The sequence below is a fragment of the Sminthopsis crassicaudata genome, chromosome 6, assembly GCF_048593235.1.
Source record: "Sminthopsis crassicaudata isolate SCR6 chromosome 6, ASM4859323v1, whole genome shotgun sequence".
NCBI lineage: Eukaryota > Metazoa > Chordata > Mammalia > Dasyuromorphia > Dasyuridae > Sminthopsis > Sminthopsis crassicaudata.
This window is the reverse complement of record NC_133622.1, coordinates 141,087,245-141,102,937: the sequence shown is the minus strand read 5'-3', so window position 1 is coordinate 141,102,937 and position 15,693 is coordinate 141,087,245. Positions and strand designations below refer to the sequence as shown.

Here is a 15,693-nt window from a genome sequence, read left to right as displayed (position 1 = left end):
AAAATATAAATAAGGATCTACTCAAAAAGATTCAAAAGAAATTTATTGCAATAAATTCTTGATGATTGTGTAAAATATATTTTTTCATCAAATAAATAATTTAAGAAATGTTTATTAAGCACCTGGGATATAGGAGGAATATTTTTTCAGCCATTCTCCAACTGAGAGGCATCCTTCATTTTCCAATTCTTGGCCCCACAAAAAGAGCTGTTATAAATATTTTAGTAAATATATATCCTTTTCTTTGATTTCTTTGGAATGCAGACCAGTAGTGATATTTCTTTCATCTCTCTATCAAGATTAAAAGACAGTATACATCATATATCCTCTGAAATTAAGATTAGATAATAATTATGATTATTATTATGAATTATGAGGTCAATTAGTGGCATAATACAAGTTTCACTTATAGTAGTCATTTGATGTTATTTTTCTACTTTGGCTTTCTTTGGCTCTCTCTATGTTTATATACATATTTTCATGGATTCCTCATGTTTTTACTTATGTATTTACTTATTGCATTCATATATACCAATTTGTTCAGCTATTCCTCAATCTACTTCTGATTTTTTTTCTACTATAAAGAATGTTCTAATACATATAACACCTCTCTTTTATATTTATCACATTTGAACTCAGATCTTCTTGATTTCACATTTAGCACTCTATCTTGCTGCCTTTGTATATAAATATGATCAATTGTGTTTATAATTTTCTCAATATTGATCTAGCCCTTTATTCCTATTGTGAGTCCTGTCTGGTTATAAGAAACATATAATCTTTGTGCTATATTTGAGTAGTCTCCTAAAGTTTTATTTAACATTTTTTAATCAACATTCATTAGGGATATGTCTATAATTTTCTTTCTTTGTTTTCACTTTCAACTTTTTTAGTTGTTACAACAATATTTCTGTAGATGAAATTAAAAAAAATTCTTTCCCCTTTCCTTTTCCTGCCCCAAACATTTTATATTGTATTGGAATTAATTTTTATTTAAATGTTTTTCCCATTTTTTTTCACTTTGAACTCCATTTATAGTTTGAACAATTTTTCAAAATTATATTTATGTATTTTACTTCCTGTTCTATTAATGTGAGTTTATATTTTGTAAATATTAACCTATTTCATTTATGTTGTCAGTTTTGTTGGCGTATAATGATTTTTATTAGCTATACATTTCCTATTTATTTTTTGATATTGACAATTTGTTTTTTTAAATCATTAGCTTGTCTATTTTATTGTGTCATTAAAGAAACTTAAGAGCTCCTTGTTTTGTCAATTTAATGATTCTTTTTATTGCAAATTTGTCAATCTTTCCTTTGATTTTCAAATTTTCTTTTCAGTTCTTAATTTTTAAAATTTACTAGTTTTCTGGCTTTTTTGCATATGCAATTAATTGATCTCTTTTTCTCTTTTAGACACATGTCAAAAAATTTGGTACATTGTCTCATTACTGTTATTCTCTTTCATGAAATTATTGATTTGTTTCTATGATTTGCTATTATGACCCTATTCTAAAGAATTGTTACATCATTTTCAAATAATTTCTAATCTTTGCTTCAAAAACCCACAAGTGAATAAAATTTTATTGCATTTTAAATGTTTTTTATATTTTATATACTACATATTTTAATATAATATATATTATATTTAATGCATATAATATATATATCTATAAATGTATAATATCTATTATACTTAATATAATATATTATATATTTTATATTTCTGCTTTTTTGCATTTGATTGTGAGATTATATATATTGTAATATGTATAAATATAACATAGATTCATATATAAATACATTATATATTAATGTATATGATGTATGTTATATTTAATATAAAATATATTACATATTATGTGATTTTGCTTTGTTACATTTAATTGTGAGGTGATATATATATACACATATATGTTTTTTTTCCTGATGGTGCTGTACATGGTTGAGAAGTAGGGATGATTCTCTATATGCCAACACAAATTAAATTATTATTAAATACTAAGCCTATTATCTATATTTCTGGAATTTTTACTGAGTCAAATATCTTAGATTTTGATCGTAGATAAATCACAAGTCCATCAGGAGTTCCTATCATCTCATAGATCTCAGCAAAAGAAAACAAAACAAAAACAAAAATTGAGAAGCTAGGAATGCTCCTGATCTTCTTGGGCTGATGTTTAGCTGACCTTTGACTTAAAAAATAGCTCTAGTTGAACTAGCTACCCAGTTTAATTATTTGCAATTTAGTTTCCATAATTTTCCTTATATTTTTCACATAGGAGACTACATATAAGATTTTAACTTTAAGGCAGTCTTTTCGCCTAATAACCCATTGAGGAGTAAGGTTAAAAGGAATCTATCTTTAAAAATTACTAGATTTTAAAAACTATTCTATAGAAAGATTAATAAAGTTGAAAGTAAAAAAGAACAATTGAACAAACTAGCTTAAAAACTGGTTTTGTGAAAAAATTCAATAAAACAGATAAACATCTAATATTTAGAAAGAAAAAGAAGAAGGAAACTAAATTACTGGCATTGGAAATTAAAAGGTTGAATTCATCACCAATGAAAGGGAAATTAAAAGTTATTAGGAGCTATTTTGTCCAATTATATACCAATAAATCTGATAATCTAAAAAAGAATATATATATTTACAAAAACATCAATTGCCCAGATCAACAAAAGAGGAAATAGAATGCTTTAAATTTAAATTTAAAACTATTAAAAAAAAAAAAAAAGAAGGAAATTGAACAAGCCATCAACAAATTCCCTAAGGGAAAAAAAAATCCTCAGGGCTACATAGATTCATAAGTGAATTCTACTAAATATTTAAAGAGCTCAATTCCAATACTATACAAACTATTTGGGAAAATAAGCAAAGAAGAAGTCCTACCAAATTCCTTTTATGATACAAATATGGTGTCGATACCTAAAAAGCAGAGAAAGAAAACTATTGACCAATTTCCCTAAAGAAAAAATTTAAAGAAATACTACCAAGAAAATTACAGTAATATTTTACTAAGATCATATACTATTACTAGAAGGGATTTATACTAGGAATGTAGGACTGAGTCAGAATTAGGAAAATTAGCAACATAATTTACCATATCAATAACAAAACCAACAGAATCATATGATTATCTCAATAGATGCAAAAATCAAAAAAGCTTTTAACAAAATATAGTACCCTTTCCTATTTAGAACACTGGAGAACATAGGAATATATGGAGTCTCCCTTAAAATGATAACTAGTGTCTATTTAAAATCAAGAGGAAGCTAGAAGCCTTCCTGATACAATGAAGGGTGAAGCAAGCTTGTCCATTACCTCCATCTATCACTATCATCATCAATATTGTACTAGAAATGTTAGCTAAAGTAATGAGAAGGGAAAAAAATTGAAAGAATTAGAATAGGCAATGAAGAAACAAAACTATTACTCTTTGCAGATGATAAGGTGATATACTTAGAGAATCCAAGGGAATCAACTTAAAAAAAAAAGCTGAAATAATTAACACCTTTGGCAAAGTTGCAGGATATAAAATTAATGTACACAAATCAATAGCATTTCTGTATATTGCCAACAAAGTTTAGCAGCAAGAGATAGAAATAGAAATTCCATCTAAAATAACTGTAGACAATGTAAAGTATTTGGGAGTTTCCATGCTAAGACAATCTCAGAAACTATATGAACACAATTAAAAAGCACTTTTCATAAAATAAAGTCATATTTAACAAACTAGAAAAATATTAATTACTCATGGATAAATTAATTTACTTATTCAGTGCCATGTCAATCAAACTACCAAATATTATTTTATAGTGATAGAAAAAAATCATAACAGAATCTATTGGAAAAACAAAAGGTCAAGAATATCAAGGGAATAAATTTTTCACAAATGTGAATGGAGGTGGTCTAGATATACCAGGTCTCAAACTGAATTATCAAATAATAATCATCAAAACAATCTATACTGGCTAAGAAACAGAATGCTGAATCAGTAGAATAAATTAGGTACAGAGTACAGTGTAATCTAGAGTTTTGATAAGCACAAAGACCCATGCTTTGGGGACAAGAACTCACTATTAGACTAAAACTGCTGGGGAAACTGGAAAACAATATGGCAGAAATGAGGTGTAGACTTATACTGTATACCAAGACAAGATTAAAATAGATACATGATTACACAAAGTGTAATACCATAAACAAATTAGTAGAGCAAGGAATAGTCATAATCAGATTTATGAAAAAGGAAAGAATTTATGTCCAAAAAATGTGTGGGATGTAAAACAGATTGTTTTGATTATATTGAATTGTAAAATTTTGCACAAACAAAACTAAAGCAACCAAAATTAGAAGGAAAGCATAAATCTGGGAAATATTGTTTATAGTAGGTGTCTTTGATAATAATTATATAGATAAATTATATAGATAAAATAGTCAAATTTATAATACAGGTTATTCTTCATTTGATCAATAGTCAAAAGATGTGAACAGGCAGTTTTGAGATGAAGAAATCAAAAGTAACTGTAGTGATATGAAAAAATACTCTGAATCACTACTGATTAGAGGAATGCAAATTAAAACAACTCTGAGATTAAAACTCAGTTTGGCTAATATGCCATTTTGGTGCTGGACTTAATAAAGACTTTTAACCTTAGAATTCTGGAATTGAAATGATCTGCTAGTCTTAGTCTAGTAGAGAAAATGATTACATAATATTACTTGGACACTTGGACCACCTCACCTGAACAACAGGAATTTATTGAAAACTTACTATGTGTCAGAGACCATGACAGGTGTTGGGGATGGGGGAATTTCATTTTAAAAAAATGAAACTTTTAAGAACCTTACATTCTATTATGGAGTTGTAACAATATAAACAGAGACAAGTGCCAAATACACAAAAAATAAGCAAAAAATATTTTATATACAAAATAAATATACAATAATTCTGGGGGAGGAACTAAAATCTGGTTAGGGTGGGGAACAGTCAAGAAAAGGTTCAAATAAATGTAATACTTGTGTTGAGTTTTGAAAGAAGCTAAGAATATATAGAGCGCAGAGAGGAGATATTATATTCTAGTCATAGGGTATAAAGTGTGCAATGGCATAGAGGTGAGAGATGGAATGCCATGTATGAGAAGCAGCAAGCAAGCTTATTTGAATGTGTGAAGGACAGTAAGAAGTGTTCAATAAACAAGACTAGCCCAGATATGTTATCATTACTGTACGTATTTATCTGTGAATCTTTTTTTTTCCATATATAGAATATTGTCTAGCTCATTGCTCTTTGCTCTCCTAAGAAGAACCAGAGCATTTTAAAGTAGCCTTTAAGGGCCCAGTTCTGTATGGAAATCTTCAGTCATTTGCCCATGATCACATATATAATAAGTGGAAAAGATGGCTTACTTAGGTGTTGTAACACTAAATACAATCTGCATATTTAATGTTGTTTACATCATACTATGCTATCTTTCTTCCTTATAGAACTACAGATTTTCTTGTTGTCAAGATTTTATATTCTCATGGGCCCAATACTACTACTGATTGCTTGGAAACATTGACAGGCCTTGTTTCCAGTCTGACTTGGTTCACCATTCTTTAGATAAAATGGTTATAATGAGAAGGCAACATGGCATAATGAGTAAAGAATTGACCTCTAAGTAAGAAAGAACTAGATCCAAGTTCCACCCATGATCCATACTGATTGAGTGACATTGGACCAGTAATGTGTATCCTCTCACTGCCCCAGAGCTTGGAAGTACAGCCCTCTCAACTTGACAATTAAAGAAAAGCATTGCTATCATTGTTGCCTTGTTTCATAACACTGGCTAAAATCCAGCTTTCTGAATTGTATTGGAAGTGCAGGAGTGTTATGGGCCAGAACTTGAAACAAGGTGCTAAGTCACTGGAATTGATAGAAACAATGCTTATGTACTTAGTTCATACCTTTAAGAGAATTCACACCTTTAAGAGAGCATATATAAGAAGAAGCCCACAAGCTCACTCTTGGAGGCGGAGTCAGATTCATTCCAACTTCCACCTTTGTGCTGGCTGGAGGCTTTGGATTCAGAAGGACAAAAGGTTGAAGCTGGCAGAGACAAAGGACTAGTGGCAAGAGCTCTTGGAACCAAGGAGAGAGAGACAGGCCTCTAAGAAAGCTAACTGGGACACAGGAAAAGATTCAAGACTTTGAAGGAGAAAATAAAGGATTTGGACTTTAACTCCTGGATGCATTTGAGGTGATTATTGAACTTAACTGAAACTAAGGCTGCTCCCAGAAGCCCCCCAAGAAACCTGCTCCCAAAGGACTTTATGTTTTAGAGAAGAATATTACACAGGAGCATTGGACATCTGGCTTGGCCTCGGTAGGGCTGACACTTTGTTTTCATCTTATATTTCAATCCTTATCAATTTCCAAAATTCTTGAACTGCAGGTACCATAAGGCTCCTCATTAAATTGGAATCCATGATGGGAGTTGTTGCAATGCTGGTAAATCCAAACAAGCTTCTGAGAGGTGCAGTTCACAGAGAATGTTCTCTAATAAATGAGGTTCCTTCAGCCTTCAAACATTGTGGGCACTTGAGGTCTCTGTTAAAAACACTCCATCTGAAACTAATGTTTAGTTTCTAGAGCTTCCCAACATTCTCCAATAAAATAAAATTATAAAGATGTGCTAATGGTTGAAATCTCAGTGAAAAAGAAATAGCAGCTACAGAAAAAGGATGAGGAAATGATAAGAAAAAATAGCAATAGTACATTGAACTCATGAGTCACATTTTTATGAAGTCTAAAATTTAATCTATCTATGTAGCAACTTTGCACATTCATTCTCCTGTGTCAAATAATCAATTATGTCTTGCTTATTCATTTTCTGATCAATACAAATTCAAAAGTATTTTTCTGTATTTGAAAGTTTACTTATGCCTTAAAAACTAAGCTTATTAAATCTTAGTGTATTTTAGTTTTTCTTTTATAAAAGTTTATACCATAAGGAAAAAGGCCAAACAGATATCTCATATATTTTGACTTAGTTGTTGGACCTTAAAATACAGAATGAGAATAACACCCAGTTTCCTGGGTGAACTGGTATTATAATTAGTCTCCTTAAGTCAGAGGATCAAGGATATAACAACAATATCTGTGCAGTAGAACACTGAACAATACTTGAGTCTACATGTCCTAGTACTATACTCAGTGATCAATGATCAGTGATTCATCTGTGAAAATAACATTTAAAAAGTATTACATGCCAAAATGGTTAGCAGGATTCCCATCACAAGCTGTCAGGCTGACTTTCCATGATTGTGAAAGTCCTACTGCCTCCTGACCTTCTTCCAGGACAAATGAATTGCAACTTCTCTCACATACATCAGATATACACAATAACTGTCTTAGAAAGGTCCAATTTTAGTTGCGAGGGGGAAAAAAGAAAAAAAATAATCTCAAAAGGTTCAAAATAGATAATTTATATTAAGGTATAATTTATATTAAGGTAGGCATTTAATCAAGAGCTATTCAAACACTTCCATTCAATTTAGGATTGATCAGAGTTTCCTTAAAATAAATGGAAAGTGGAAAAACAATTTATGCTTAGTATTGGCAGCTTGATGGCAGTGGATAAAGCAATAGGCCTGGAGTCAGGAAGACTTGAATTCAAATCTGCTCAGATACTTACTAGTTATATGATCCTGAGCAAGTCATGTAACCTCTATTTACCTTAATCCAGCAGAGAAGGAAATGTCAAACCATTCAGGATCTTTGCTAAGAAAAACCCATGGACACTAAAGCCCATCTGCTCACAAAGAGTCAGACGTGACTAAATTAAACAACAATAAAAACAAAAGCAAAAAAAAAATCTTTTACCATTGAAAGATTTACCAAGATGATATTCACAAGAATGGACACCATGGCTGCCAGTGTTTCTGGCCTGCAACACCTATAGCAAACAAAAACGGGAGCCTGTGTACTTTCCTATTCTGTGTCAGATATATCTTAGAGAAAATTCCTACATCTGGATGACCAAAGAAGAGTATGAAAAACAATGCAGAATTTGTGCCTGGCTGCTCTTTACAGCCTACAGACCCTGATGATCCTCTTACTGATCAAAACATCAATGATTGCTATTATGTAATTAATATCTGTGTCAGAAAAACTTTTAAAACAATTTTCAACAATACCTTATTTGGACCTACCAGATGATAAGACCATTACCACTCCATATGATTGAAGCCTAGGAGCTACTATCAGTAGGACTGATCTCAGAAATCACTTTGACCACTTTGGTGAGATCTGAATGATAACAGTTGTACAAAGGCAGAAATGTGCTTTTATCCATTTGTTACAAAGCAAGCTGTGGGCATGGCTGCTAGGTCCTTCAACACACTGTAAAAGGATATAGGCTTAATGTGAAACAGGGAAAATCTCAGGAAGCTAGAGAAAAAGAAAAAGGAGGAGCCATAGATTCTGGAATTAAATTGGAGCCTATCCCAGTACTTCCTAGAACTCTTTCTCCTCATCTAGCAGTTGAAGAAGATACCTTTGCCAATTATTTTAATCTCCCTCCCAGTGATCCTCCAATAATAGCTCTATTCCCTCCAAACCCACCAAGATTTGGACCACACATGTTCCATCCCACCGAACCACCAGCTCCCTTCATGCAATTTCTAGGACCTATCTACTATGCATATTCTAAGAAGACTCCCCAGAGAAAGGCGACTCATTCAGGAAAGAGCAGCAGTCCCTAACATCCTGTTAAAGTTAAAGTGTTGGGTTTTAAGGGGGAAAGGTGCTTTAGAAATGTCATAAATAAATTTTGGAATAAACATTTTTAAAAATTTCTATAGTAGCATATAAGATGCTAAGATAAGGGAAAAGAGAGAACTGGAGCTGTGTACCTAAGTATAGGGTAGGTGGAGGAGCCCTATTAAACTGATATTAACAAATCTACTCATTAGTCAACAATGTCCTTTGCTTCTTAATCATATAGAAAAAAGAGGGTCAAGGTGATTTTGTAATTTCTGGAAATCTTTATGAGAGTCGTAATTCTAATTGTATTTCTTTGTGTATTTGGGGTTTAGTAAACTGGGGTGATAACAAACATTTAACAATATTTTGAAATAATTCTTTCTGCTAGTACCAGTCATTAAAAAGAGGCATTAAGTATGATTTTTCTATCACCACTTTGAAACTCAAACACCTCTAGATACTTTTTTTCCTTTCTTATCCTTCTTTTGGTAAAAGAACCTCTTCCAACAAAACAAAAACTTCCACTCAGTCTTAAGAAAACTCTTGTTTTATAATTCATTCTCCAAAATGACTTCTTTCACAAAACTATAGGCCTGCATTCCTTCCCTGAAGAGGGAAATATTAGCCTTTTCAACTGTAAAATGGACAGATCTTATATAGTATTTGTTGTCTACTGTTTTAAAAAAAAAGCAATATTCTCTTTAGCACCAAAAATTCTTCCCTGATGGCTGCGAATCATGGAACATCATGATCTCATAAGGATCAAGATTACAAGTGATCCAAAGTACAGCAGAAAGATCCATAATGGGAATTACTAGGCAAATAAGAACTGGAAGGAAAGGCATGATTAATCACAGAGATGATCAGAAGAAGAAATGGGTTTGTGATGTGTCAGGCTGCTAATGGGAAAAGTTAAGTAAAGATAGTAAAAGAATTGTAAGAGAGCCCCCCAATAATGGCTATCTTTTAGAGCAGGGCTTCTAAAATTTTTTCCACTCAAGATCCCTTTTCACTGGAGAAATTTTTATGTGATCCTGGTTATATAGGTATATAAAATAGGTATACAAACAAAACATTTACTGATAAGAAATCATAATTTCACAATCTCCACATTGTTACAAGACTCCATATGGGGTCATGACTCCCATTTTGAGAAGCTAGGCTCTAAAATAGATTTACAGATGGCTAAGGTTAAGTATCAGATAGGTTAAAAAATGTATAGAAGGGATGGGGGTGTGCACTTTTAAAGGAGTCAGTCAAATCAATAAGGTTACACATTCATCCAAGACTCCAAGTGATAAGTATTCATTCATTAGGTCATTTTAAATGAGGGAATATAATGAGCAATTATTTATTAAGGAAATTATTGAGTTTTCATGAAGAAAAAGTTGTAGCCTAAAACTTTTTCTCCTAGAAAATGAACTTTTCATAATGCTATGCTTTGTAAGATTACAAAATTATAGTTAATTGATGGAAGAAACTTAGAGATTTAGTCCATCTCCCATTTTATAGATGAGGAAATTGATTCACAGAGAGACTGAAAGATTTGCTTGAGATCTCAACTTTATTTTAATTCACCTATTGGGCAAGATCTCCAACATCTTTATCCATTTAACATTTCTGGGCTTAAAGTGAGTTTAAAGGGAAATTCTGTGTTGCTTTAATAGTTTAGAAGATTATTGTTTGATTTTTATAAAAATGTGTAAAATTTAAAAAATAAATAAAAGTTAATATTACTAGTTACTCAAGTTGCTTTTAATTATCTTTGTTTTCAGATTAGATAATATTAAATTATTTAGAAGGATCTCAACTGTGCTTAATTTGTCTTTTTTTTTAACTGCCAGCTAATATAATAAAAGTTGATGAACTGGTGTTTTCAAATCAGTGTGTGTGTGTGTGTGTGTGTGTGTGTGTGTGTGTGTGTGTGTGTGTGTGTTTTCCATTCAGTTCTAAATGTACATCTTGTCAGCCCTGAAGCAAATTTTCAGGCCTCCCATATGGCTAAGCAGTACAGTTTGCATGTAGAAGCCAAACAAAACAAAATGAAACCTTTATATTTTTACAAAGGCCAGGTTGAAAATGATCAATTTAAACAATTGCCTTTAGGAAAATATGAAAACAGCTTTCAAATAAGAAATTTAAAAATATTTCAATCAAATTATTATGCAACATTGAAAATATTAATTTTAGCTATTACAATACCAAAACAGTATAAAACTTTGACAATAGTTAAAAAACCCTTAACAATCTGCAGTTTCTGAATCTCACTTTTTTCAGGTTTTAGACTTATCATTGAATATTGATATTCATTGTAATTCATTGCAAGTTGATTCTGGTTTAATATAAAATGGATGATTTTTGTCAAGTCTAGACAGAATAATATTTATTGTTGAATCAAATGTGTTGAGTTAGAAAACTAATGTAATATGAATACATAAGTTTTTATGAGCAGCAGTGTGCTATAGTTCATTTCTACAAGCATTTATTAAGTACCTACTATGTGTCAGACATGTTACTAAGTGGTGGACACAGAAAGACAAAAACAACCAATCCTTATACTCAGGGAAATGAAGGTAGAGTACAGAGGAGCTATCCCCTTTTTCCACTAGGAAGCTACATCACTTTATTGAAAGACCCAACCAAGATCATCACATTGACTTGAAATGGACAAAAGACTGGCCCCCTCAATCCTGGGTCGAGGGGTCTCAGGCTTATAGGAAAATGTTGCTTAAACTAAATTAAGGGAAGTGTAATGTTCAGACTGGGCCCCATCCCCTGGTTCATGAGACCCTAGACTTTTCGAGAAGTGTGTGTCTAACAAAGTCACAACATTGCAAAACATGCTGACACTCTCGTCCAGACACTTCCCCATTGTAAACGAGAAATTGTGTAACCCCAAGGCTGTGCCTGGATGTGGCAAACAGGCTTAAAAGTCTACCTCTCTAAAGGTTCGGGGCTGATCTCTGCTAGCCTGTCTAGTGGGGTCAGTCGCCGGCCGGCTAATAAATGATGCTTTAAATTGAATAATTTGGTCAGAGCTGTCTATCTTATTTCTGTCCATTTCAGACTTACTCAGATCTGAATCTAGATGTCTCTATGAAATTTACTACCTATATTATTTTGAAATAATAACCTCTGTGAATCCCATTTTTTCTCATTTACAAAATGAGAATAACAATGTATATTCGTACGTTACACAATTACTTGAAGATGGTGCAGTTAAACCTTTAGAATATTCTATAAATGTGTAGTTGAAAGAGTAATAAACTCAAATAATCTAAAGAATGCTTTACCACTGACTAAGTCATAATTTAAACGGGCCAAATTTATCATTCCCTATAAAATTGAATAGCCCATCTTTGGACACTAAGAACCCTTCAAAATATTACTAGAAACATGTTATTGTAGCAAAAATAATCAGGAGATCTTAGATCTGGATTCTAGGGAGTCCCGATGCTTTCTTTAACTGCTTGGATGATAGATTCTCTTGGTAAATTACTTCTATGGTACTTTTTAGTTGGAAAATGTATGAATTATATTTTATCAACAAACACTTATTAAGCACCTGTTTCAGGTACTGTGCTAAGTTCTGAGAATACAGAGACAAAAGTCAACAGTTCCTGTCCTCAAGGAACTTACATTTTAATAAGTGAGAAATGTTCACACACACACACATACACACAACAAAGAGAAGATTTCTTTGGTAGGAAGACACTAGCAATTAGGAGAATAATCATAAAAAAATAACAACTGGCATTTAATAGTATTTTCAGGTTTGCCAGACACTTTACAAATATTAGCTCATTTTAATCTCCCAACAATCCTGTAAGGTAGATGCTATTATTATATTGAAGAAGTTAAGTGACTTCCCTAGAGTCACTCAGATAATAAATGTCTCAGGTTGGATTTTAATTCAGGTCTTTCTGACCCTAGATCCAGCATTCTGATTCTACAAAGAAGTTAGGGCTTAAGCTGAGACATGAAGGAAACTAAGGATTTAAAGAGGTGAAGGTAAAGAGGGGGAGATTTAGAAATAATATTTTTCTATCTGATACTAAGACTAGATGAAATATTCTCAATTGAATATTACATTTTTAAATGAAAATTTTTCTGATTTTGTGAATTTTTTTGCTTTTGTTGGTTTTGTATACTTTTTATAGTTTGTTTTGTGAGGAAGTTTATAATCAAGACTTTTTTAAATTAACATTTTCTAAAACTTTGTAGGTGTGAGCATTTGTGCTCACACATTTTATATATCAATATATAGACACATAGATATATGTTTTAGTTTTTAAAAATCTTATTGATTAGTTTCTAGTGAAAAGCTGAAGCTAAGTAGTGGAGATAATATTTCAGATTCTATAGGAAGACTTATGACTAATAATTTGATATATGAAGTAATTTATAATGATTTACAGGTGGTTCAGGTAAATTATTTGATATTTGTTTCTATGCAAATATGTACAAGAATGAAAAAATCTTCCCTTTTGGTCCCCTTCTCTTAGAGCACAGATTCTTAAACTTTTTTTTTTTAAATCATCACCATCATCTTTTTTGCATTTTGATGAAGCTAAAGAAGACCTTTCTCATGACAATGCTTATAATTTTTAAATATAATATTTTATTCCTCCCAATTACATTAAAACATTTTTACCATTAAAAAAGTTTTGAGTCCTGAATTCTATTCCTCCTTTCTTCCTTCTCTTATTCTCTATCTGAGATGGCAAGCAATCCAACATAGGTTTACATGAGCAATCATGTGAAACATTTCCTTATTATTCATTTTATATAAGAAGAGTCAAATTTTTTTTTAAAGAAAGAAAGTGGAAAATAGAATGCTTTAGTATGTGTTTAGACAGTATCATTTCTTTCTCTGGAGGTATATAGAATGCTTGATCTTGCTAAGAATACCTAAGTCATTCACGATTCATCACACAATATTATTAATATTAATGTATACAATGTTTTTCTGGTTCTGTTTATTTCACTTTGTATCAGTTCATGTAAGTCTTTCCAAGTTTTCTAAAATCATCCTTCTTGTTAGGTACAGCACAGTAATATTCTATCACAATCACATATCACAACTTGTTTAGCCATTCCCCATTGGATGTTTATCCCCTCAATTTTCACCACCATAAAAAGAACTGCCATAAATATTTTTGTATAAATAGGTCCTTTAACCTTGCCCCTCCCATTTTTGATGTTTTGGGGATATACACTTAGTAATGATGTTGCTGGATCAAATGGTATGCATAGTTTTATAGCCCCTTGAGCATAGTTCCAAATTGCTCTCCAGAGTGGTTGAATCAGTTCATAATTCCACCAACAGTTGGGACACAATTGGTGTCCCAGTTTTCCTATATCCCCTCCAACACATATCATTTTCCTTTTTATGTACATGTCTTATTCAGTCAATCTGATAGGTGTAAGGGGATACCTTACAACCTCAGAGTTGTTTAAATTTGCATTTCTCTAACCAATAGTGGTTTACAGCATTTTTTATATGACTATAGACAGTGAGTATAGACAGCTTTGGTGTCTTTATTGGAAACTACCTGATCATCTTCTTTGACCGTTTATCAATTGGAGAATGAGTTGTATTTTTGCAAATTTGACTCGGTTCTCTAAATACATAAAGTATAATATATAAGATTACAAAAAGAATTAATTATATGGGAACACAGTTATCAAAATATCAAAAAGATGTTAAAGACCTGCAGGTTAAAACTCCTTGTAAAATATCTGAGAGAAGATCTTGTAAATTTAAATAACCATACTTGGTTATTAAAGACTAGACAACCACTGGGGAGAGAATGCAGTAATCTCTTAATATCTTAGTCTTTACAGGAAGATCTAATGAAGGTGGGAGACCCCCATTGTCCTTGGAGTTAAGGGACACTGGTCACTAGAAGTCAAAATGAAACTGGGGAGTAAGAGCTATTTCTAAGATGCAAAGGCTGCTGTAGACCCTTGGAAAAATGTCATGTATATGTTTGACTAGGAACTATGGTACCTGTAGTAATAAAGACAAGAAAAAATTGCCTGAAATTTGTACAATAAATGTTGGTTCTGAATAGGGGAACTGGTGCCCAGGAAAAGGCATGACAGTATCATTTAATTGTTATCATTATGATCCATGGGGAGCTAAGGAGAAATGCCAGAAATATGACCTTAAAGAATCAATTTGGGGATCAGTGAGTCTTCAAAGCAGATATAGTTATGAACTATAGGCTAAAGACAACTAAGAGAGCCAGAAGAAAAAACACTGTTGTATAGGCAATAAGAACGTCTTTGGAGGAACTAACTCAAAGTTTTTCTTGCTAGGGTCCTAACCAGGGCAGTGCTGTAAATCAGTGAAAATTTATGGACCTGTGGGTAGGTAGAGTCAACAAATTCTCATACTCCCTGGTGGACAATGTTTCCTGAGGGCTATGATTTCAGTCCTATATATTTCTCATAACTATAATCCTGAGTTTATATGATTGTTAAGAGAGTTGGTGACTACATAAAGAAGGACTCTGTGTGTGTGTGTGTGTATGTGTGTGTGTGTGTGTGTGTGTGTGTGTGTGTGTGTGTTATATTAAAACTTCTTCATTATCCAGATGAGAGCAGTCGTAACAGAGAAATGTGGAATCCTCCAAAATGTATCCTTGGCATCAAGATAAAGATAATATATGTATATATGTATATATGCATATTTAATAAGTAAGTCCCTTGAAGGCAGGGTCTACCTTGTGTTTGCCTCTAAATCTAAAGCATTTGGCATAGAGCCTTATATGTAGTATTTATTTAAAGGATTCTTGTTGAATTGAGTTGAATATAAATGCACATGTTGAGTGAATAAAATTGTGATAATTATTTTGAACATTTTAGATTGATAGCATTTATATGGATAAAATTTTGCATGTAATGATTTCATTGATATAATAAAATTCCTT

General features: G+C 31.9%; 1 long non-coding RNA gene across 2 annotated transcripts in view; it reads left to right on the top strand.

The window, feature by feature from the left end:
* Positions 1–15,693, top strand: part of LOC141545698 (uncharacterized) — a 97,178-nt gene that overhangs the window by 37,213 nt on the left and 44,272 nt on the right. The gene's annotated exons all lie outside the window — the stretch shown is intronic.